We start from the raw sequence: 26075 nt of genomic DNA, 5'->3' as shown, positions 1-26075 counted from the left end.
CAGACAGCATTGGGTTTTGATGATATTCTGGAGGATCAAGCCATAAAGGTAAATCTAAATAGTTCAGGAAAGCAATACGCAGCCCTTCTATCACTTAAACTCTGTTTTGAAAGCACAGGCGGGATTTGTGTGATACGTAGTCCTTGAACCAGGACTTAGAAAACCAGCTTACGTGAAGTCAATGAAAATCTTCCACTGCCTGTAAGGGATAGTAAGGGAGGAGAATAACAATCAAGGACGTCATCCTTCTGTGGGTCATCATGTTAAGCATGGATATGTGTGTACAATCAGGCATACATATTTATATATTTCTTTTATATATTTATATAAAAATGTTTATATGCATATATGGGCTAAGGGGAAAGAGAGATGTTCCTTAGTCTGCTTCACAAAATGACTTCATTTCTTTATTAACAAAACACAGTTTATTCACACACAAGCCAGGAAAAACAAAGTGTCCTTTCCTAATCCTGCAGTTTTGTTATTGGTTTTCCCACCTCATGTGTGAGTGGAATTGAGGTTGTCACCTCATTGTGGTCAGTTCCACACCTTTTTCAGAGTAAATGGCATGCAAACTTGTATAAGCAGCATCTGAGCCAAGGCCCTTTTATAAACCAAACTTTAATTTGTTATTGTTTTGGCATCTATGAATGTGTGTGTGAGACCATGTGGGCTGGCTGTGGAAGGCGCACTATAAAAACTAACAGTGGAATGTTCATCTGGAGATGTTCTGTGTTATTTATGAAAACTTGGGGCCCAATCCTGCCACCTTCTCTCACGCTAACCAACCCACTAAGGTCAGCCAGTGATAGCACTTTAAGTATAATCTTTAAGTATGACTTATGCGCATAAAAATTTACTGCATTTCGTATATGGATGGAACTTTCAAACTTCATAAAGGAATTAGATAAACTTGTCTGCTGACATCCATTGGGTATTCAAATGCAATCTGTGCCTTTGGAATTAAGTAAAAACTAGGTTGATATGAACTAGGGGGTAAAGTCTGTATTTGGATATATCTTTTATTTTATAGGCGTTTACTATAAGGACCTGGTTGTGGGAGTTACCAAAGAGATGCAGAGGTGAGAAGTGGGTTGCAGACTCTCTTACGGGTGTCCAGTCCTTAATACAACAAGAAATAAAAGTGTAAGTGGAACATAACGCTGACAAAGAAGCAAAGTTCTCTACTGAGCAATACAAAGAAACTGGAGCAGTAATTAATGTTGTGAAAACTATATTTGGTTCAGGTATTGTTTTAAAGGTAAGTTTGTCACTTGATGTGAATAATGTAACCATATTTATTCTGAAGATCCAAAGTTTCTTTTCATAATTGTACCATTAGTTGAATTACCTATAGTATGAAATCATTCAGCAAGAAGATGTAGCTTCATATATTTGCAGTAAAGAACGGATATTATGTATGCCAATGCTGTAGACTTCTATTAAATTTCTTTCGTGTTGGAGATCTTGTTTTATGTATGTCCCAGACCATTCTCTTAGTAATCTCTTAGCTTGTGTATTGTTTAGCCAGATAAGTCACCTGCACGACTGGTGGAATTCTGGTCACTTAATGCAGACTAATTTGATCCACTTTTGTTTACTATTGCTGGTCCTACAGCCTCAATCCTGTGCCAGGGTCTGTTACATCTATACTTAGTAATATTGAGAACATAGTAGATGTCAGCACAAAGGAAAAGATTCTATATTATTATTTAAAGCTGAATCTTAAATTGGACTTAATACTAGCTTAAATTATTATTACTATGTTTAATTAAACAATCATGATATGTTTTCTGTCCAAGCTTAAATGAGGATCTAGGAAGGATCAAAACGAGGATTAGAACCAAGTCCTCCTGACAAACTTACTGAATGCAAAGCTACAGTTCTAGCAATGGACTAAGTCGCTCAAGGATATGATGCTCTTAGCATGACGTCTGCAGAGTACTACCAGACAATGACAGTGCACTACTATTATTCTTGCGTACCAAATCATACTGGGCTATTGTTTGTCCTTTTTTACCAGACAGGTAGAATTATCTCAGAAGGGAGACTAGAGCAATGCTGGCAGTTTCTAGAGCCTGCTTTCCAGACGGTCATTGCAAGAGGAAGAACCAGCTGAAATACTGTCTACATGAAGTAAAAACAGAGCTAGCAAAGGATTGTTTTCCTTACGAGTTGGGGCACCCAGCACAACCCAAAGGAGAGAGTGAAAAAGGAACTGAATTAACCTAATCTGTGTCAGGTAAATGTGAGCGTCAGTTTAGAAACTATAACAATTTGAGCTTTAGGAATACTCCCCTGCTTTTTGGCTTCTGCTTTACACAAGTGGTCCTAAAGAAATGTTTTCAACCACTTTACCAAAAAGGTTGAACTTTTTTTTTAGGGCTCATGTATCTTGTTTTCTTTTTTTCTGATGCTTAAGCATCACTCTTTCTTTTTCTAAAATAGGCTATACATACCCTTTCTAAGAATTATAGCTATTATAGGTATAAAACTAAACTCACTTTAGTAAATCCATTGAGACATATGGTAAGAAATTCCATCGACAGCACAATAAATGTGTCTTATATTTGGCATAGCTTTAACATACCACTTTTTATTATTTTTCCATGATATTCTCTCACATAAGCACGAGTGCAATATAAGATTGTTTGCAAAGGAAAGTGTGAACTCATCACAACATGCAAACAGGATTGTCTTCAGCTTGGAGTGGAACCTGTAATACTGTCTTTGAAGTTGCTGCATTTATTTTGAGGCCTGGCCCTGGGGACAGTATGAACTGGTTAAAATAATCTCACCCTTCCTAAACTTGCAGCCTCTGACAACTAAAGGTGCAAAATTCTCCCTGCTAGTTTTGAACTCTGCCTCCCCACATAGTATCACATTGCATTACTGACCAAACAGTCAAGACGCGTTGTCATTCAGTATAAGACACATTTTGAAACAATTCAGATTTGGAACTGATTGCAAAGCCATTTAGCTTTCTATAAGGAACTCGTTAAAAAAACCCCAACAAAACCAAAACACAAACAACTAGTTTAAATACTGAACCAATTATTTACTTACATAGGCTACATATTGAAATGGTTTAAAACTTGAACCAGTTCATCTCAAGCAGAATCAATTTGCTAAAGATATCAGACGCATAAGTGCTTCATTGAACAAGGCATTTTCCCTGCCACTTGCTGCCTTACCACTGATGTTTTATTCAGAAATCATCTGAAAGCAGTTTTTCATATCACTGCTTATGATATCATAGCATTCCACTGTGGAGGTACAGAGTGAATGTAGTCCTCTGTTTTCCACATCAAGCCTAACATGCTGTAGCAAAGTAATTTTATGCATTTCTTTTCTGCTCTATATATATCCGAAAAAGTTAAGTGCCCTTTCATAGCAAGAAGGATCCTTGGGCCACTCCTGCTTAGCTGTTAACATCCTCTATGGAAAAGAGAAACAACTCTTCCCTGGGATTTTGTTTCTGCAAAACCTGTTCAGGACTTGGATATCTAAGTGTCTTGAGAATCAGTAAACAATAGACTTGACTTTTTGTGTTAAATTGTAAAAAAACCCCAAACCTATATTTTTATGCAAGAGTTTTTAAAATCTTGACTAAATTTAAGAATAAGGTACAGCTGGCCTGATGTACTCGGAGGCTAATGCCTTTATCATAGTACGTCTAGCAAAGGGACATGTAGGGACTGAAGATCAATCAAACCGTAAGTAGTTTGCTTTCTTTAAATCTGAACAACAATTCAAACCAAGATCTCATGTTGCTTTAGAGGAGAGCCATTTATCAAAAAGTTTTGGCACTTACTGCAGTCTGTACAGCAGCAATTTGTCCTCCCTTCTCTTCCTCACTAGAGGTGAACACTAAGCTACTATCAAAGGAGAGAATTGGTTCATTTTCTCGGATACCTGTATTCTCATGCTATTACTCTTTGGAGTACCCTGTAAATGCTTGAGATCTCATCAGCTTTCACACTAACCCTGTCTCAATTCCATTATAACTCTGTGTCATCATGTGCATGTTTATGCTATATGCCATGTGTATGCGGGCTTAGACTTGCCAAGGAGAAAAGAGTTAAGAGAAATTAAATCTTCATCATATTCTTCTATTCCCACTTTACTGCCACAGTGCTGTCACCACTGGTTTCCAATGAAGTTCAGTTGCCAGTATTTATCTCGATCCTCAGCCTCACATCCTACACTTGAGGGAGCTGGAACTATATTGGGATGCTGGTTTAAGAATGTGTCAGCGAAGAAGAGACATGGTTAATATCTTGCGATTTAAGTTTTCTAATGTCAAGGTTTCTTACATCATCCCAATAAGAAACCTCACTCTAATTCTGATGGAACTAGCTCTAGACAGAGGTGACAGTGAGACTTTTGTGTAAGTACTAACCCTGACTCTGGTTGGCAGGCTCAGCACAATGATGCAAAGCATTTTTCTGTGACCCATGCCTACTTGCAGGTGGATGGAAAGAAGTTGCTTTATTGTGTGCATCCTACCTGGTTTGGCCCTCCATGCTTTCAGGAAATCATCGAGAATCATCTACCAGTAATTTTTCCCTCTTGGAATAAGATTGACCCAGTAGAATAATAATCTAAATGACAGGCTTTCATGTGATGAATATATATATATAGCATTCCTACATCTCTAGAGACACAAAACAAGACTTTGTCCTGTACATGTGGAAAAAAAAATAAAAATCTACTTATCTTTCCAACTTTGTGCAGCTTTCACCTGACTTCAGTAAGGTTTGAATTGGATCAGATATGAAGAAAGACCTTCACCCACAGCATAACAGTTTGGTTCAGTAGATTTGCTCCTTCATTTGTATCTCTGTAAGGAAATTATGGCTGTGACCTCACACTTTAAATTACCTTTACTAAGAAACATTTCCTACTTACCTATTTCCAAAGCCAAATTATGTTTATGATAGGGATTATGTGTGGTGTTTGCAATTGAAGGAGACTGGACCTCGTGACTTAGATTGTGCCCTTTAGTTGCACCTTCTTATCTTATTAAAAGGGGTATTTTTCTCTTTTGTTGCAGGACATGAAGGTAAACAAATAACTTTTCATGTAGTCAGCCACAGTGAAGTTAAGGGTGGGAAAAATTACAAGCCATGATAATGTCAGCAGTCAATATTGTTTCTCGTTACAGAACCATAAACAAAATCATGAAACTAGTCTCTAAAAGGTCTCGATGACAGCTCTGGTAAACTTAAGCAATCTGGCTACAAAGATGAATGGTATTTTCCTGTTGCACATTCTCTCTCTTTTTCTGAAGCTATTTAAATTTAATTAACCTAGTGTCAAGCTCTCTGATTTCTGTCCAGTGTTCTAACACAGGGCCCTAAATGTTCATTTTTTTATTTATTTATACCAACTTCTCTTAAAATATTTGTTTTTAACATTTATCCTTTTATTTGCCTGTAGACCAAAATAACTTATTACCTCAGGATTGTATGGCTGTGACAGTGAAGCAGATGGTACCCACAGAAGAAAAACAGTTTTTTGACTAATATAGAAAGCATGTGTATACAATGACTGTCTTGTCTTGGCTCAACTTGGGTATTAGCAATTCTAATCTTTGCCAGTCTTTTATTTCCTTCCACTGGGTGAAATTTCACTTTAGTGAAGCCAGTAGAAATTCTGCCATTAACTTCAGGAGGAATAATTATCACTCACTGTTAGCTATAAAATACTAATTTTGTAGAGTTGTATAAGAATTCACAGAATTGACTGCCTATCTTACCCTGCATTACTGACAATGGACCAACTTCTCTGGCATCTTTATCCAAGGAATTGGGAGAGTTGCACTGGATGCACCCTGCTACAGCATTTAGATCACTGATCTTAATCTGGTTTTAGATCTGTTACCTTTTAGGATAACGAGGATTTTACTCCATGCCCAGCTTAGTTTTATTTTAAACATTGAAAAAAGAAGAAAAATTTTTAAGTAAAAAAACACACCCCAACAATAAAAATGGAAAAAGAGTTCTCCCAGTGTTCAGTTTTTCTAAGCAAAATCTTGAAGTTGCTTGGCCTTTTGGCCAAATACTATAAAGCATTAAGAAACACATAGTTAACTGGCCTGAAAATCTTTCTTTAACAAAACAAGCCCAAAACAACAGCAACTTCCCTCCAAATTATGCCTTCAAATTACGGGATACCTGCAGCACTTTTGAAGAAATCAGTGATTCTTTCCTTAATTCCCCAATAAGTAAAAAAAACCCCAACAAAACAACAAAATCAAAACCAAACAAACACACCCCCCCAAAAAAACCCCAACAACCAAAAAAACCCTCAAAACCCACCCACCAAAACCTCCATGAGTATTGAATGTTGCTAACAAAAAGGCCTGCTGTAACAAAGATATATTCTTTGTTCTAGTGTGGTCCATATAGCTACAAAATATTGATACAAGACAGCATTTTAGTGAATATTTTCTGGGCCACCTCCTGTTCTCTGAACAAAGAACAATAAATTGAAGAGATTTTTGAGCAATAGCTTTATTGGGAGAGATAAGTTGTACAGGAACGCTTAAGCAGCACATAACTATGAATGCAGCTTGTGTTTCAAACATGCTTCATTTTGAAGGTAACTGGAAGGTTTGTCCTGTTTTCCAGTTCATGTAAAGTTTATTGTTAATTTAGCAAGGGAATCAGTGCTGTAAATTCCTGGAATAGTTATGAGCAGCCCTGTGCACTGTCCACATTCTGTGCAAGTGGGATGACAGTCAAGTATAGGCATGTCAGCTGATCCACAGAATTAAAAATAAATAATTCAAATATTGCATTTGCAAGAAGCACTTTATACTATGAGTCACCACCTTTGGTATGCATTCTTTTCCCAGTATTTGTCCTCCATCAAGCATTTCATTTTCAAGCCACTGGTATAAATTGGAATAACACTTGAATATACTGTTTCAAAATCTATTGTTTTAAGATGTCCATTATGCTATTGTAGTTATGAGGCTTCTATTAATTATCTAATTGATTTGGTTTGTGTATTTTTCTCAAGAGGTTTTGGCTCTGCTTCTGTAATTTGTATACTGAGATTGGAACTCTAAGGGAGTGTGATATTTCATGGCATATTTTTGGTGTGGATACTTGAATGTTTTCTGATCTTATCACTACCTATCAACAATGTTATCTGTTTACATGTTACAGGTACAAATCAGTAGTGCTGGCATCTAATTCTTTGGGCAGGGATTTTACTGGTCAGATAACGGCAGCAGGACAAGTTTCTCCTGTGAAGGTACAGTTGCTACAACTGATAATGACAGTAAAATTTTGCCTTGGAAAGCTAGATTACTAGTGTAACAAAGCAGTTCAGCTCTCCCATGTCACCCTTCTAAAAGATAGCTAATAGTGTTTGATTTCTTGTGATATTATTTGGGTTTGCTGGATGGTACTGGCTTTAGATGTTTGAGCCATCCTGTAAAAGTTGATTTAACTTCATTTGAGCATTTCTGAATGCAGAATTTTCCTGATTAGAACCTTTTAAGACTTCCCCAAAGGGTCAGGATCAGATTGTTCACAGGATCGTCCCAAAAAGGACGCTGTACTAGATCTGCTTCTGCTTGGTGGGAAACTAACACGAAGGACTTCTGTCTGTTCTCACCCACCTTAATGCAGTACAGCCAGGGGCAACTGAAGTTTGTAGGTGAATGTATGTTTTAGTCCTGTCTTAGGTTTTTCATTTATTTTTGGTAAATGCTCAATCAATCGCAATTATTTTAAGTGTAAAAATATCTTAAATCATGTTATACCTCAGAAGGATACTCGTTGTTGGTTGTTTTTTCTAAGGATCTTAACGCAGTGTATTTTGTCATTCTGAGACTGAACTCTGGCTTCTGATACCCATTTCAGCATACCCGTTAGAATTCATATCTGAGAAAAGCTATAGTGAAGGAATATATTTGCATAGCTGAACAAATAGGGTTAAATCCTTTGTTATTAAAGTTTGAGTTAAGGTCTGTGTCCTGTGGAACAGAAAAAGTGGCCCTAGTCAGGTTTTGTTTAACTTTATGTTTTTCAAACTTATTTCAATCTTATTTCCTACATATGGCACCTTTTTTACAGATGACACCTGCTTTTATAGCCTAAACCAGCTGTTTAACTATGTTCCATTGTTGAGATAAGATTTTTTTTTTTTTACTTCCCTGAAGTACTTATAGTTTTTAGCCTCTGATGCTCTTTAAAGTTCAAGTGCTTTTGAAGATAAGGCATACTGCAGACACAGCATGTGATGGAATAAGTGAACATAGAATGCACTTTACTATCTGTTTGATCTCTCTAGATGCTGATAATTGGTGGTGGCGTTGCTGGACTGGCTGCAGCAGGAGCTGCCAAAGCAATGGGAGTTGCTGTCAGGGGATTTGATACCAGATAAAGTAAGAAAATATGGCTTAGAATCTAGAACACTGCTTAACACTTTATAAAATATTCTGGTCAAAGTTCTGCTGTCCTTTGCCCTGAAGGATGCTCATAGAAAAAAATCTGCCAGTTTTCTCTGTCACCGGCAATAACTTGCAGAATTTTTACTTAATTTATTGCTAGTTAACACAAACTTCAAATTAGTGATTTGAGTATTCAGAAAGAGAACATAATTAAAAAAACCTTAAGTATGCTTCTTCCCTGCTTCCCAGGCCCAACTTAAGACAAACATAATCATCCTCCTCCCTTCTTCCTAGTCTCAACTTTCCTCATTTTCTCTAAGGCCGTCCCAATTCCTTTGAGCGTGGGGTTCTGTGCAACTGTTTCTGACCCGTCCCTCACAGCTGCCCCTGCCCCAGCATGGGTCATCCTTGGGCCATGATTCCTTCAGGTATGGAATTCCCTTTGCTATGGAATGCCTGCTTCCAAGAGTGTCTCACTGGGTGCCTGTCTCCTCAGCACCCCATGTGTCTCTTTATACGTCTTCACATCTCCCACCTTAGTAGCTCCTGCTCACATGTGAGTAGGGGTGCCATGTGCTGCTCTGGCAGCTTTTGGGGTGTGAGATGGTGTTTACATGGGTTTCAGAGCCAGCTGGAACTGGATGGCACAGGGCGGTTCATGGCCTTCTGCTCAGGTCACCTCTGCAGCCCCTGCCACCAAACCTTGCAATTTATGCTCACTACAGTGCTCACACATGAACTAATTAGGCACTCATGCATGTAATAATTGGGTGTTCATGGGTGCATTAATTGTGTGCTCACGTGTTAACACTGCAATTTATGTCCAGGGTGCTGGTGGCCACCTTTTCCACAAGGGCACATTGCTGGTTCATGGTCAATGTGGTGTGCACAAAGACCCCAGGTCTTTTTCTACAAAGCTGCTTTCCAGTCATTGGTCCCAAGCCTATACTGGTACATGGTGTTATTCCTCCTAAGGCTTCTAGCTGGCATTCTGCTATAGATTCCATCTTCCTGCCTGTCAAACTGCTTCATATTCAAACTTTCAAAAACTAGAAAACAAATCATAATTATTTAGGATAGAAAACCCTGTTACGTCATTTAGTCCATTCCTCTGCCAGTGTAATCCATTAACTACAGTCCCTTTTTATTTGAATAGTCAAGTTTGTGTCCCAAGCAACTGAACTTCTGTGGTTCTTCTCACATCCTTTGGGAATCTGTTTACTTGTCATCAGGAAATGCCTTTTTTTTTTTGCATTTTATTGAGACAGTTGTGTAGATGTGATTGGGCTCTGATGCTATATCGATGTCAGGGGACTGTGTCACCTGGCCCTCATAAAAATAAAATGGATATCTGCACAAAAACAGCTGTTCCTCTGCATTTATGAGATTGAGTTGGGACCTTGGTATTGTAGCAGTGATGGTTTGTACTGCAATTCTAAACATATGTTGTTAATTAATATGTGTGTATCTAGATATGTAGTTAAAACTATTAATGAGTAAAGGCTTCAGGATTAGGTTTGATTTCATTCTTATGCAATGGTTTAGAGTATTTCCTTCTTTGCTCATTATTTCCTAGTAATTTTCAATTCATATTAAATGTGATTAATATTTTACACTTCTGAAAGCACCCAGTGTGTATTATGTATCTCCCCACGTACCCTCTATATTTCTAGTAAGAATTATTAAGCTTGCTTGGTTTGCTTTCTTAAACATGAAATTGGTGAAGAAAGGTCCAATTCTAATCACTAAGAGTCTAATCACTACGAGTATGGTGGAGTTACTGAGAGAATGATCAGTAATTATGGAGCTGAGGCTGGAGGTAAAGTAGAAATTACTCATCCTGTAGAACTTTACATTTGTAAGGTGTGTTGATTATACATCAGCATTTAGAAATAATTGATGTCCAGAGAAAGTACAAATAATGTCAGTGTTGCTCTAACAAATGAAAAAGTAATAGATGTTATAGTAATAAAGACTTGACTGTCTTTGAAGACACTGCTGAAGTTTGTCATGGAATCCTTACCAATGTGTTCTAGGATAACAAAGCAGAGTCTTTCATAAGTAATGAAACCACAAATTGGAATATTATCCAGACACCGTTCCATCTTTGAATGTTTTATGTGTTGTGACTTTTATAAGCATGGTAACATCATTTTTAACAATTATATCCATAAATGCCCTTATTAATTAATCCCTAGAGCTTTATTAACAAGAATTTTGAATGTCTACTTCCAAATATAGAAAAGGAGAAAGATCAATTTAGAGATTTGTTTAATTTCAATATGAAAAAAAGTTCTGTGTCACTATTTTACAATATGAATGGTAAACTTTAACGGATTACCATTCAGAGGAATATTGTTTTTAGATGAAGACTAAGTTCAGGTGTGATCTGGGAAAGAAAAATCATGCATTTTATACTGGTAAGATGATATAAAAGTCTGCTGCCAGAGCATATATTAGAGTATTGTCTAGACAATTCAAGCTTTACCAGTTGGGGTTTTTTTCAGAACAGCGCAGTCTGAAGTCATGATATACTTAAGAAGATGGGAGACCATTTTCAAAATGTGTGAAGTTGTAATCAATCTTAGACTTTTTCTTTTATTTATCTCTTCAGGGGGCACATTTCCAACTTATTTCTTTAGTCATATTTTTCTTTTTCAATGGAAGATTATTTTTCTGTAGTGATCTGGTTCTAGCAGTTAAAACTTGAAGAATTGTAAGACAAGCATCATAAAACTGATGATATCAAATGTTCATAGACTTGTTAGCCTACACTGTTCTTCTAGGAGGGCCTAGCTTTGTCTCTTGATTTTTTATTTTTTGTTTTGCATCTCCAGCTTTCTGCTAAATTGGTTGCCAAAACTGTTTTAAATTTGTAATATTGGGGCCTGATTAAGGATAGTCAAGTCTGCATAATTCTGTTTAGCAGAGCTGAGAATAAATTTGCTATCATCATCTTCTCTTAACTGGAAAAGCCTAGTTAGACCTTTTTCTCTGGCGGGGAGAAATTTTTCTGCTAGTTTTCTGTTGAAATTTTGAATTGAAATACTTAGATTTTATGTAGATCTTGCAAATTTAAAGACTCCTGTTATTGAACCATTTCCAAGTATTTTGTTCTGAGTCAGGTTGTATGTGCCTGAACTGATCTAATGTAACATATAATCAACAGTTTGGGTATTGGTTGCCTCTCCTCTCCATGTGGGCTACCTAGACTGCGTGTCCCATCTTGCACTGTGTTTGTGTTGGTGGAGCTGTGGGCTTTAGGTACACAGAAGGCCTGCATATATGCCGTAGGGCTCACAGGTTTGTTAAATCTATTAATTTAAATGCCCAGCTTACATAGTGAAAAACTTACCCAAGTTGTGAGAGTCTCGTAGTGTGAAAACAAATACAAATTGTGCCTGAGAAATATCCTCTATGCACCTGCTATTCTGTTCCTCTTCAGTAGTAACTATAATGCTGCAATTTTGCCCTCTTTCTAGTTCTGTGTTATTAGTTTTCCTTTGTAAAGACCCATTACTTGAAGCAATTAAAAATGTTGTTATTTCAGTGTGTGGGAATTTACCTAAGTCTCTCATCAGGAACCAACTTGGGAAGTGAAATATAAAGCAATAGCAGAATGCTTGCAGTCTTCACTGTCCTCCAAGTATTAGATACATGCATTGGCCTATTCTGGAAAACTAGGTGAAAAGAACATTCCAGCTAAAAATATTTCATTTTTACCTTGTATTGACTTCTGTGGCTGCCATACTTGACATCATGTCATGACTTACTCCAGGATGTGTATTGAAGCTAAAATGTGTGGCTGCATATGGGATGAACTGGCAACTGTAATGCCCAGATGGCTATCCTGGAATGATACAATGAAAGAAGAAACAATAATTTAGGGTACAGCGTTCAAGATCAGAATTCAATATAAGTTGTTTTCAGAGCATGGCATTAGAATTCTTTTGTGGGTTTTTGATGTTCTGCATTCATAATAATGTGAAGGGATGTTAAAGAAACATGATCTTAATCCAGATGTACTTGCAAAGAATTTAAGTTTTGAAGGTATCTCTATCTTCTTCCTTGGGATTGACTGGAGTGCAGTTAATCTGTGAAACACATTGTGCAATGTGATTCTTATCAGACAATCATGAGGTGTTTTCGAATTTGAAGAAGTAGTTATTTCTTATTCTCAAAAATAAGCACCATATGGTTTTGTAACCAGTTCCCCAACTGGCCTCCCAGCTCATTTAGTCTCTGGCTTCCTGACAAAATTGCTGACTTTCTCTGGTCATGCATCAGAGTAAGCTATTAGTTTTAAACAGAATCCTCAACTTGTAAAAGAAAGCTTTAGCAACTCGTGTCTGCAGTAATATGCAAATTTGATTTACTAGCATGTATAAAACAGGCATCAGATCTGTGGAGAACATGTGAAAAGTTTCCAGTACATGAAAGCTTTGACAACTATTTATTTTTCTTTCTCATCAGGGTGTGGTGAACACTGGTTACAAGGACTTGCCAAGTAGAATGGCTACTCAAGCCAGTAGCCTTTATTCCAATAACATCTTGAAATTATTAAAGCTGTTTCTCCTGAGAAAGAATATTTTTCTCTTTGAACAACAGAACGATTTAGATTGTGGGGCTATTGATCATGTCATTAGAAGAATTTTGGTAATGAAGGTGAGTTTCAACACCACTTAAACATTTTTTGATAAAAAAGTATAAAATGTGTTGTATGAAAGCAGTGATTTTGTTAGTGAGTTTAGTCATTCCAAGGAAACATTATCATTCAATGTCTACATGATAATGTGATGAAGGGAATTTCTTGCATGTTTCAAGGACTAAAATATGGTGCAAAAAGAAATTCATAAAAATTTTAATACTTTAAAACTACTGTTGTATTTTACACTTTTGATTTTAAAGAATGCCTTACTGAGAATCGGCCGGTCTCCTGAGCTACTGAACTGTGCCTTAAGCAATATGACTTCAAGCGCTAGATAGTTTATGGACTCAAATCAGTATGTATTGAACAAAGGTGCTGACAAGTATGAATAGGTGAGCTGTACGCTCAAAAGGACTTCACGTAGTGCAAGTACTTCAAAGGCCAAATGGTTTGATGACACTTACTACATCTTTTGCCAAGGTCAGGAGAGGTAGAGCATTGTTGCTTATAAAGGTACAGTGGTTTTCTATTGAAACAAGCAGGGTTTTAGCCTCAGAATATGAAATCTATTCCATCCCTGACATGACATCATTAGGCTATATCCTGCGTAGTCTCTGTTGTAATAGCAGTAGCCCTCATACCTTCCTATATCCTTTGGCCCCTTATTCTGGGAGGAAAAAAGGACCTAGATATACAGTTAAATCAGGAGGCAGTCTTAAGATCTGCGAAAACTGGTATTACTTGTATGCTGGCTGAAATTTTCTGTATGCAAGATGTTTCTTGAGATAGACTGGTGCTTTTTCAGTTAAGTTTATTTTGGATGTAGTAAAGAGGAAGGCTTAATTTATGTAGTCATGGTGAGTTGAAGATTGACAAGAATCCATATTTGCCTACAGGTAGCATTAAATCAAAGTACAGTCATGCTAAACATTTAAATATTGGCAGACTGGAATTACTGTTTGGCTAACAAAGTGTTTGTAAAAAGAAGCATATTCATGTTCAGCTTTTAAGGAATGTAGTCTAGGATTTAGGTAGTTTTTCTTATTCAGTGTTTGTTTTCTGGGCTTTTTCATGTTTGTGTGTGTTTTGAGTTTTTTGTTTGTTATTTTTTCCCTCCAGTGTCAAGTGTATTATACCTGAAATACATTGGGCCAGATTTGGTGCAGTAAAAACACAAAGGTGGTTTTTACAACTGACTGAATTCAATGGTCAGTTCTATGTTACAGACCAAGGGTTATCATAATCAGTATAAGGCAAAGGCTAAATCCCATTCTGTTTATTCATGTGAGTAATCCCACTAATGTCAGAAGGACAAGTGAGTAACTGTAAGAGAACTTTGCCTGAAGGGTCAGTCCATAATATGATGAAAGGCAAGATACAATAAGAATCAAAATTTTCTACAATAAGGGTGGCAAAACACTGGCTTATGTTGCCCAGAGAGGTGATGGATGCCCCGTCCCTGGAAACGTTCAAAGTCAGGTTGGACGGGGCTCTGAGCAACCTGATCTAGTTGAAGATGTCCCTGCTCATTGCAGGGGATTGAAGTAGATGGCCTTTAAAGGTCCATTCCAACCCAAACTATTCTATGATTCCATAATAATGATTGCTTTGTTCTACAACAGGAAGGTGTAAAGTGTTTTTTCAATAACCGTTCTCAAGTACAGCACCCATTACTATTAAAAAAAAAAAGGCACAAGAACAGGAAGAGACATTCTCTTATAAGCTAAGAAAATGATGACCACAGCTGGAATTTATATAAAAGGTACAAGGGAATTAATTTGTCTGTATTTCTTGTTGCTAGTTTGGCATTTAAATGATGGGACATGCTAGGAATAGTTATGTAAAAATAAAATGAGCTCCTGAAAGGTAGAGTGAATTAACATTGAAAAGCAGTGGTAAATCAGGGTTGCTCACATATCATGTTGTTTTCCAATTGAATAAAAGGCTAAAAATTGAACTTTTCAGGATCCTTGGTGAATCATTGTATACCTTTTGTTACCAAGAAACTTCTTCTGATATTAATTATGTATGAAATAAAGAGCCAATATGGTATAGGTTAGGGACCCAGTCCAGGGCCAATTGAAATTAACGTAGGCTGTTCTCAAAAGCTTTTGGATCAGGGCCTGTATATACTTCATAGCTCCAGATGTCATTATCTGTGGTGAAATATATGTATGAAATGGAAAATGGATCATATAGCAAGGTTTTTATTATGTTGAATAATATTTTCCTCATAAACAAGATTGTTACGCTCTTTGCATTAACTGCCTTTAAAAATAATGATAGAATGAAAAAAGAATAATGCAAATGATAACAGAAAAGGATACATATAGCACACCTTTCAAAAGGTTCACTGCCTTCAGAGCTCCTGTTCAAGGTAAATGAGTAACAGTAGAACTATCTATTAGTCCAAGGGAAGCAATTTTTGTTGGTAAGAAAGTCGATTTTTAAAGGATGAAAACAGAGAAGGAAGTCTGTTTCACTTAGTGAACTGTTCCATAACCAAGCTTTGTACAGCATCTGAAAGACTTACTGCCTTCCTTACTGCCTCGTCCCAGGGTCACTGACTTAAAATGTTTTGTTCAAAGTATCATCCTTGTTTGAAGATCTATTTTCTTTGATTAATGTCAGGCAATTTGTATACAAGTATAAAGGTTTTTATTAAAAACCTCCTAAAATGATAGTCCATCTGTAATTTAAACTCCCGTGATCTCTAAGAGTGAGATTGTGATATCTTTCTGCATTGGGCTTTGTCTTGATTGGAGAAATTCATACTGTACATTGATTTGCTCAGAGCTTACTTGGGTATATTTAACAAAACATTGTGCAAGTGATGACAAAATATGTCTCCAAGTAAAATATCATATTATCTTGGATTAATGAAATGATCTAGTCTTTTCCTAAAGAGGGAAAAACGTTTCCTTAAACCACCAACACATATGGTCAAAGAGACTAGTACTGGGAGCAATAATATTTTCTCCCAAGGAAGTATTGTTGAACTCTTTGTGTGGTCTGCATCTTTTAACAATGTTCAGATGCTACACTGTGGTCTGTATTCCTACTAAAGCAGTAAAGGTTTTGAGAAGTCACTGGGGAATTTATGACATATTTGATTTTGCTTTTTTGATGAACTATTTCTCCTTATTTGCCCAAGTAGAATATTTTTTATTTAAGAAATTTAGTTTGGCAGTCCCCTGTGCATCTGCTGGATCCTGGGGTTCAGGATCCTGGGGTTCACTTCATCCTCAGGTTGACAAAGATTCTAGAATTCCAAAACTAGATTTCTGGCAAAAACAATGTATAGAAGTTAGGTGCAGGAAATGCCTTCTGCCACCGTTGGTGTCAGTGACACAGCTTCAGCGGAAGTAGGGTTTGGGTTCTACGCCTGTTTTTATTTTATGGTTAATAAAGAAAAGTGGGATTTTTATTCTTCTGAGTGCATATTTTTTTCTTTATAGGTTTGGCAGGTATTTTAGGACTGATGGTTGTTTCTCCTAATCCTTGTTTTACTCAAATGGTGACCAGATTTGTTCTTGCTTGGAATAGTGGTTATCACACTACCCAGGGAGTCACACCTGGCCTCCATTTGCCTCTCATACCAGAAATTGTATTTATTATTGCTAAGTGTACTTTCTATCTGCTGCTTTCTTCTCTCATATGCTTCGTTATGACAGATTTGAGTTCAATTTCATTAGGAGGGACCTACAGGAAGCCAAAACAAGGTTAATGACTTACCCAAAGTGAATTACAAATGAGATTAGAATTTATGAGTTCCTGCCTCAAAACTTTTACTCCAGGCACTAAACAGTGCTGTTTTCATCTTTACTTAGATCCATGATGCATATTCATGCAAAGAGATTTTATGGGCAAAGGCTTTTATAATAATTGTTACTTGTAAATATAGGAATACCAATATAAGCATTGGCTTTATGCTTACCTGTTGTCTCTCCAGTTATTTCAATCAGTGGGTTTGTCGTGCTTATTAGAACCTCATACTAATTTGTCTGTGGGTGCAGATATAGCAGATTTCATAAGCTATCCAGTCAGTTTCTGAGTTCTGAATAGTAATCTCTGGTCAACCGGTGATGTGATAAAGGTGGAAAACAGATGCTAGGATCACAACTCAATTTTTTCAGTGATTAAAGACGAGAACCTTCATGCTAGTATTTTTCTAAAATGCTCCCCAAACCCATGTATAGAGACAAAGTCTGCATCAATAGGAAAGAAAGATGTGTTTAGAATTTTTTAGAAACTAGGAAACCTATGGAATAAATAGAGTTTGCAACAGAAGGATGGGTTCTACCTAATGGAAAATGAAAGGCTATTTGCACTAATTAAAAAGATTATAGGGTAGTTCTTAAAACTAAAGACTGGAAAAGCAGATAAATTAGATAACTTAATCTAGAATCATGTTTTGTAATTCTCAAGGAAAAACAAAGGTAGAATTTGATAAAATTATTTTTAAAAAATAGCATAAACAGTCAACAAAAAGTTCCATCTAAGTAGCAAATGAAAAAACTAAGCAAACATACCATATATAGTACCATAGCCATGCTAGTTTAGGAAATAAGATGGGTAAGGAAGGCCTGACTTTGAGCGAGAACAAGCAATCTATTTAAAAAGAGCTCAAATAGTTAATACAATTGAAAATGCTCCTGCTAAAAGGAAAGGAAGGAAAAGTCAGACACCGTATGGGAACTGAATTTGCAACTAGAATAAGCTGCAGAATACAAAATAAGTTACACCAGTTTTAATATAAAGGGATGGGCAGAGAAAGAAAGCGTATGCCTGGGAGATCTTACTTGCTAATTCTTACAGGTAAAATTAATGTTTCTGAATGGGTAGTTTCTTAATGACACAAAATGCTGGATATGTTCAAATGACCTACTCCAGAATATGATTATCTCTGCCTTCTCCCTAAAGCAGTGTTTATAGGAGGATATGGTACCTCTCTATGCCTTGGACATAACATTGAACAGGTTATTCAACGCTGTGTTTTCTTCTGTTCAATAGTTAAGTAATCAAAAACTAGGAGGGTGGTCTTGGCTAACAAAACTGGAGCCTGATTCTGCCTGAAATATTAATGCTACAAGCAGAAAGGAACGAGGGGTATGTACCAAATCAGACCCTCACAGAAAACTATTCACTTATATGGGCAAATATGTGCCACCCCTCTTCATTAGATCATGGAATCTGTTATCCCTAGGGCCAGGGAAACAATTTTATGCCTTTTCTCTACTGTCCTTATTTGAGCATATTCCTTTGACTGTGCTATGTTTCATTCAAGAAAAACAGCTTTGCATTTCCAGTTCCATAATATTCAGTCAGTTACAAAGCAGTAACATTCATCAAAGAACTTAATTCATTTGCAGAAGTACCAACCTGTATCTAGTTTAGAGTGTAAGTACATCAAGAGAGAGACCACATTTACTTTTATTTGCTATTTTTAAATCCATCTCCAGATGCACGTAGCGTTCAAAACTTATTAAAACTGAGCTATTTCTTATTAGAGGTAGAATCTAATTGGCAATTATCTTTACTAAAGCCAGAGAAAGGAATTATTTTGGGAAGAAAATAATCTGATAGTAATCAGACCTGAAAAGGTTCTCTTACCTGCCCTTAAGGTTTCCTACATCCTAGAAAAGCATTCAGCACTAAATCTGGAAGAAATGAGGTGTTGGATTTCATTAATTCTTTAAAGGTGTTTTGTTTTGTTTTGTTTTGTTTTGTTTTTAAATAATACCATTACTGGAGAGAAGTCTGATGGATGTCCTGGAACTTATCAGAAGGTCACATGGCAATCAACACACATAGTAACAAAGCTTATTTTCCAAATGGTTGTTTCACAGTTAGTTTTACATTGGAACTCCATTCTTTGAAATGATATTGTATTACCTTACTAGAATAGCTCATATCTGTATTAAAAGAATAAAGTAAAACATCTCCCTCTGTGCTATAATACACAGAAGGAATGCATCAATAAAATCTTAAAAGTAATAAATGCCTCAAAGACTGAGAAGTTCAGACTGAACTGGAAGCAGTAGGAGATATTTTCAGTTTGTATTCTGCATACAAATAAAGGAGACTAATTCTTACAGCTGAATTTTGACCTGATTCATTGTGAGGTTAATAATTAGGTAAACACTGGATCAAAATTATATGCTGCATTGTTGCTTCTTAAAGATAAAGTGTAAAATCACTGCAGCTAATATTTTTTTCATAGTTGTCTTACAATGAACGCTTGAGTACTTGGGATTTGTTCTGGGAAGTTTGTTATGTTGCATTTTTTCCACAGGCTATAGTACAAGCTGCATCAATACAGTCATACAGCTACTCTGTTCAACCTCAAATCTCCTCAGGATACAGTATCTATAAACTAGCTCCATCTCAGTATTTTTAGTATGAGAGTTGCCCCTCTGTCAGATTTAAGTCTCTGGACTTAGACTTCTGAAAAGCCCATAAATGTTCCTTGAAGATACCAGCCAACACATAGTCTTAGGCCTTTCTGAATGTTCTAAGAATGTTGTTGAATATTTGTCTGTTAATTATGATTTGAGCATCATGGATTTTTCTGACTATAGTATTTTGGATCATGCTTTCAACTCATTCAGTAATGCAGGTTAAAAGACTATTATTTAAAATTAAGTCACCATGTGCTCTTTAAATATGAGAAGGAAGACCACATGTTTACTAAATGAGGTCATGTAGGAATTTGAGAGCACTTCTTATATCAAAACATCTAAAATCAAAATATGAGAGAATCATAACTTCATATTTAGCTTGATAAAATACACCGCTTTTACCCATCTAAGAATATAATTGCTAAAACAGTTTTAAATTTGTCCAGTGCAGGGCAAATCTACCAAAGGTGTAACATTTTTCAGCTTGAACTAATGTGATAAATGTTTTTCTCTTGGGACAGAGTGTTAAGGAATAAGCCTGAAAACAATAAAGAATAAGGCAGTAACTGAGGCATTGTAGACTAATATTAGAAAACAATATGTCAGTGTTGATGATAATTGAAAACATGTACTCAAATATATGTCAATGGATCCTGGAACTGAGTTGCTGGGATGCTAATTAGTTTCACGGTTGCTTGATGGATTGGTGTCATAAAGAAATAGAGAAACCAGAAATTGTGAAGGGAGGAATGTGCAGAAGTCTTACAGTTCGAAATGGATAATCACTTGTGTTAATGAACAAAGAAGAAATCTTTCTCATCTTTAAAGATAAACTATTGGTTCTCAGTCCTTCTCAAAATTTTAAAAGCCTTTCAGTGCTTCTGTATTCCTTTATGAAGAGTAAAACTTGAAGTACAGCAATGCTACATGTTATTTTTTTCTTTGTTTTTCAGATGATGTATTTCAGCTCAGTTGTGTGTGGTGTAGGAGTGCTGGCAGGGTTGCCTGGTCAGAACACATCTGGATTTGGGAATGCCCTTGGTGTGATTGGGGTGTCAGAGATTTAGGAGCAAGCAGCAGTGGGAGCACTGAAATCCTCACCAGAAGTACTTGTGCAGATGTCTATAGCCACTGCTCTGGGTGGCACAGTGGGTATGTATGCTTCTTATATAGTACGTGAGCCTGATTCACAGCATCCTTGTTAAGTGTTATTAATTAATTTACTATTCTTTGAGAAGCTAGGGAAATGTATTATGAAAGTACTTGAATTCCTAAAGGTGGCATTCTTAACTAAGGGAGGAGTATAAATTGGGGTGAAAGATCTTAATTGCTGATAAAAAGCTTAAGTTTTGTTGAAGTAGAATGTTCTGAAATAAAAAAAATTAATGCTTCAAAAAGCACTGAAATCATTAGATGTCTTTGGAACTTCCCGTTTATTTTTCTCAACTGAAACAATTTTCTTGTTATGAATCTACCAACTGCCTCCGTTGATCTGAATTAGAATTTATTAATTTGTGGGGAAAGAAATATTTGAAAAATTTAATTTAGTTTTAATGCTGATTCTCTGAGGATTTTGTATCTGGTACTGTGGAGGCCAGTAGAAATTCTCAAAGGTTGAGGTTGAGACTTGGCAAGAGAGAAGAGGGGAAGGTACTATTTCTCTGTCAGTTTGCCACTCAGATTGTGGCAGTCTTCTAATGTGTCCAGAGGCAATTGGCCTGTAGGCAAAATGTGTGTGGAAACTCTGGCGGGTGCATTCACCCAACTCTCTCCCATACATAAGAAACAGTGGCTTCAAAAGAGCTGTTCTGGGTCTGTTTCTTACAAGCCATCATCCCAAAATGTTCTAGCAATGTATTTTTGGAAAAGACTTAAATTAGGTTAAAATTTCCTGTAACTATTGTATTTCTATTTCATTGTACAAAAAGGAAAACAACATTAAAAAGTAAACAGTTCTTTCTTGCTCAATGGTCTGTTTATGCTTTGGGTATGAAACACAATGTAATATTTTATTTTTGAATACAAATAATTTAATTTTGCAGGTTTTACCATTACAAAAGGAACTGAAATCTCTGACCTTCCTCAGCTTGTAACTGCATTTCACAGTCTGGTTGTTTTGGCAGCTCTCATGTATTGCTGAGTACGTCATTGAATAGCCACACCTTGATCTCCACCCATCTGCCAAGGTTCTCAAAATTGCGGCATACCTGGGCACTCATATTGGGGTGTAGCTTTCAGTGCTTCTTTAGTGGCTTATGGAATACTGCTGGGTACTCTTTACTTCAGGCTGTCATATGAAATTTAGGATGAAGTTCACTAGTTTCTCTTTTCATCAAAATACAGTTGAATCCTAGGAGGAACTGGGGGCTAATTCTCTTAGCTCCTTTGCGAGGGGAGGGAAGTAGCCTTATACAGCTTAGCTTAACAAATTTGGTAGGACTGGGAACACGAGGAGGAGGAGGTTAGTGACTTTGGCTTTTGTGTTGATTAGGAGAGAAGCTGATGTTGGTCTCAAGGATTTCTTTTGCTGGGTTTGCTAGAGAGTGTTTGTTTAACTAAGAGTCTGACTTAGATTCCATAGAGCCTTACTCCTAACAGTCTGATGTGAACAACTAGTGGCTAGAGGAATTGTAGTAAGAGATGTTTTAGGTCCCTATGTATCAATTATTTCCTACAGCTATTGAAGCTTTATGTTCTGAATAATTACTGTGTCCTATTTCCTACTACAAAGCAATTGTATATGAAATTGCTTTTGTTTTCCCATAATTAATAAGGCTGAAATACTGAGTATGATGGGAGCTGGAGCACTTCCATTTCTGAGAATTCCTTCCAAAAAAATTCCTAAGTTTTTTGTCTTGTATCTGCAATAGGTGGATCTTTCTTCCAGCTCAACCAGTTTCCAAGGAGACCAGTGTCTTTGGTATTTTAATTCTGTATCTGTAGCCTGTCTTAATTTCTAGTGCTTTAGCAATAAGAATATTTTAGTGCTAAAGTCAATACAGTGTTAGAGCTTGCTTGCTTCCTTCCAGGTTTGCCAAACTCGGCACCGTTCCTACTTGGGCACCACTAGTGGAATGCTGTCCTGCTGACAGCATCTGTGGCTAGTATGGTAATTTTTGCATTGGATCCAAGGCACACCACTGGGTTACTGTGCAGTCTTGGTATTGCAGGACTCCCCTCAACTATGGTGATAGTATCAAGAAAGCAATTCTTGAACCTCTTCATTGCAAATAAATGTAAACTTTTTCCACAGACATCCAGCACTTGCTAAAGGCTACCCACAATACAGTCTTGAATGTTAGCTGAAAAATTTGGCATGAATTATGAAGAATCAACAAAGCACTCTGCAGAATGTTTATCTAGCCCTATAGAAATTCTGTAGAAAGTCTGCAAGACCCTGCAGGATCCCACAAACCACACTGCAGAGATCCAAAACTTTTTAGCCAGCAGCAGTGCTGTAAAATAAGCTGGGGATGTTTATCTAGTCAGATGTGTATGTAATACTAGCCATTGCTGTAACTGTGGACTAGTTTTCAAAAGAAATAAGAGACTAAGAGTCTTGTTCTGCAAAATAACAAATGATTTCAGCTCCTATTATGCCTGTATGGTCTTTCAGTAAAAATTCTAAAGCGTATCTGCTTACGTGACCAAACCCAATAATGATGATAGCTAACAATCTTCTGCTAACTGGGTGCTTGTATAAACTTTTATTTGCTTTTGTTTCACTTATTTAATATTTTAGAAATGATATCATTTCTTGAAATGTGAATTTAATTTTTCTTTCCCTTCTGTGGTGTTTACTAAATTGCAGGGACTGACAGCCATAGGTGGAGCAGATATGCCTGTTACTAAAATACCAAACAGTTAGTCTGGCTGAGCTTTGTGTGCAGAAGGATTTCTTCTTGAGAACAAACAGTCTTGCAATTGTGGGTACTTTGATTGGTTCATCAGTCCTCTGGATGGAGCTATCCTGTCATGCATTGTGTATGTGGTATGGAAATACCACTAGTTTGTCCCCTTTTCTGTGTGAAGTAAGACTAGGGCATCTACTTTGGAAACGTTAGAAATAAGATGTTGCAGGGACTGGCTCCCTGACAGAATTTTGCTCATAATAGTAAATAATGAAATTATGACAACTGGATAGACGTCTGGTGGGTTTTCTAGAATTAGGATTTGGCAAATGAACTCCTTAAATGCCAAGGACAGTGTAGAAATCAGAATATGTCTGTGTTGCGTGATGCGTAGCTGTATATACATATCCAGCCAACTCAAGGATTGCCAGCAGTATATGTGTGCTAGGAGAGCCCTTCCTCATTTTTACCCTGCTTTTTAATAGCTCCTTTACCCATAGCACAGGCACTTCCACCTGGCACTTCACTGAACAGTGTAAACATGCTAACGATTCTATTCCTGCTCGTCACAGGTATGATGGACGGGGTATTGACTGGCACTCACATGTCAGCATGGAGCTTATACTACTGGCCTTGAAAGAGTCGATTCCTTCAGATTGGAGTGGTGGTCTTATACCATAAGAGAACTTGCGTAGCTTTGCCCAAGTTCTAGCCATTCTGTATATAAACAGTTCCTAGTACATTAAATCTGGCAATTGAACTTTAAAAACTACTAGGAAAAGCAATAACAGCAACGTGATTTACTCATAAAACCAACAATGTAAGTTAATATTTTATAAAATGCTAAATGATCTTCTCTGAAGGATCTCACCCAGCAACTGACTTTGAGGAAATGGGAAATGTACTGTTTCATAAGAAGTAAGAGGGGTGATGTTATTTAAAGAAAGAACATCTTTGTTTTGCTACAGAAAAATGTTAAGGTAGTTTAGGGAGAAGAAGAAAAGTTTTTTTAAAATGGCTGAAAAACAAGGTTTTCTGAAAATCTGTTTGAAATGTGTGATTATTACGCCAAGTGGGATGCTGAAGTTTTTTTTTTTAAAAAAAAACCAAAACAAAACAACAAAACAAACCAACGGAATACTGAACTGTTGAACCGTTGCTGTATCAGCTTCACAGCTTGTTAAAGTAAACTTTAATGAGCTGAAGAATAATGCAGTCTCCCTTACCAAACAAACTACATGGGAATTTACAGCAAATGAACTATTTATTTTGGGATTCTTTTAATGGACTTATAGTTGTTTTTTGACCAATATGCTCATTTAATATGTTCACATTTAGGCCATGATCAGATCTTTGCCAAATGTCATTTTTGGGTAGATGTGGCACAGCATCTGCAGCAGGAAGGAAACCTAAGGAAATTGTTGGAATTTATACTGAAGCTGGATTAGACCAAGCTATTGAAACAATAAAGGAGTCTAATTCTATCATTAGCCTGAGGGAAAGTTCAGATATTTGTTCAATTACTCAATTTCAAGCTACCTCAGGTCTTGTGTAACATTCTGCATATTTGAGTGTTCACTGTCACATCATGTCAAACTCTGGTTTCAACTTCCTTTGAAACTATCCAATTTATGCTTGTTATCCAAATATTAAAGTTGTTAAATACTTCTTCTCTCCTTATATGCCACCTGTGTCTCGTGTGATGTTAGCAGTCATTCCTGCCTGGGCTTTGCCCTCAAATAGAGGCCTCTACAACCATTAGTCAACATCATGCCTAATTATCTCTGTTCCTATAGATATGCTATGCTTCCTCAGAAGCTGGAGTGTCCTGAGCGTTCCAGCAGAGTACTATTTTTCTTTACCTTGAAATCTGTTTTGAAAACCTAAGCTGCAGAGTCATGTACTTGTAGACTACCTGAGCGCACATTATTAAGTGCACATTATTAGAGCATTGTCCAGCTTCATCTTGACAAGCCTACTCTTCTGTCCTTGCTGCTAACTTTTATCCTTGATTGTAAGTGTTCCAGGGCACAGATTTTGCTTTCTTGTCTGTTGCAGACTGGTGCTAAGTATTACTATTATTTTAGTGATGTACAAATGTACAAGAGATTTGAAAATTTGCATTATAGGCATTAAAAATACAATATAAGCTAAGAATGAGGTTATAACAAATGTTTGGTCACAAATGGCAAGGCTGTATTTCTTCTTTCCTGTGTTTGCAGTAAAACCTTTTGTTCAGATGTGTTCAGAAAGTACAAAATTTTGGGGGCTTGATGCCTACTTGTCACCAGTAAACCCATTTAATATAGTGTCGCAGATATACGTGACATTAGTGAAAGCTGAATGCTTCCTGATGTAGTGAATTTCAACCATAATTAATGTTAAGTTCTAATGAGAAACTTTGGTTAACTAGAAGTATCGCACTTGATAATACATCTTGGTAGTACTACAGTCCTGAGCCTTTTGTAATGATACAGCATAAGGCAAAAGGGTTCATCAAGGTCCTAGACCTAAGACTACACTAATCTTAATTTCATCCGGTTTACACCATTTGTCATATCCTGGAATTTTGAGGTTTTACTATTATATATTCCAGCTATGATGTAAGTCAGACCTGCTCTTTATGATTAGACCTTAATGACCAATGCCTCACTTTATATCTGTGAAATCTAATGGAAGTTTTTCTCATCCTAAAAAATAATGAACGCCTCTAGTGTAGAGCTGGGGGTAGTGGAAATACAAAGAATTTGGGCAAAAACCTTAAA

General features: G+C 36.7%; 1 long non-coding RNA gene and 1 pseudogene across 1 annotated transcript; both read left to right on the top strand.

Moving 5' to 3' along the window:
• The first annotated feature begins 1033 nt into the window (after window positions 1–1033).
• On the top strand, window positions 1034–8473 carry LOC134520646 (uncharacterized). The gene is made up of 3 exons (XR_010072489.1): window positions 1034–1146; window positions 7179–7266; window positions 8311–8473. It is a non-coding gene; the product is annotated as an uncharacterized LOC134520646 (long non-coding RNA).
• Window positions 8474–17821: 9348 nt separating this feature from the next.
• Window positions 17822–26075, top strand: part of LOC134520275 (NAD(P) transhydrogenase, mitochondrial-like) — an 11410-nt pseudogene continuing 3156 nt past the window's right edge.

This window comes from Chroicocephalus ridibundus, chromosome 9 (genome assembly GCF_963924245.1).
Source record: "Chroicocephalus ridibundus chromosome 9, bChrRid1.1, whole genome shotgun sequence".
Taxonomy (NCBI): Eukaryota; Metazoa; Chordata; class Aves; order Charadriiformes; family Laridae; genus Chroicocephalus; species Chroicocephalus ridibundus.
This window is presented reverse-complemented; position numbering and strand designations above follow the sequence as displayed.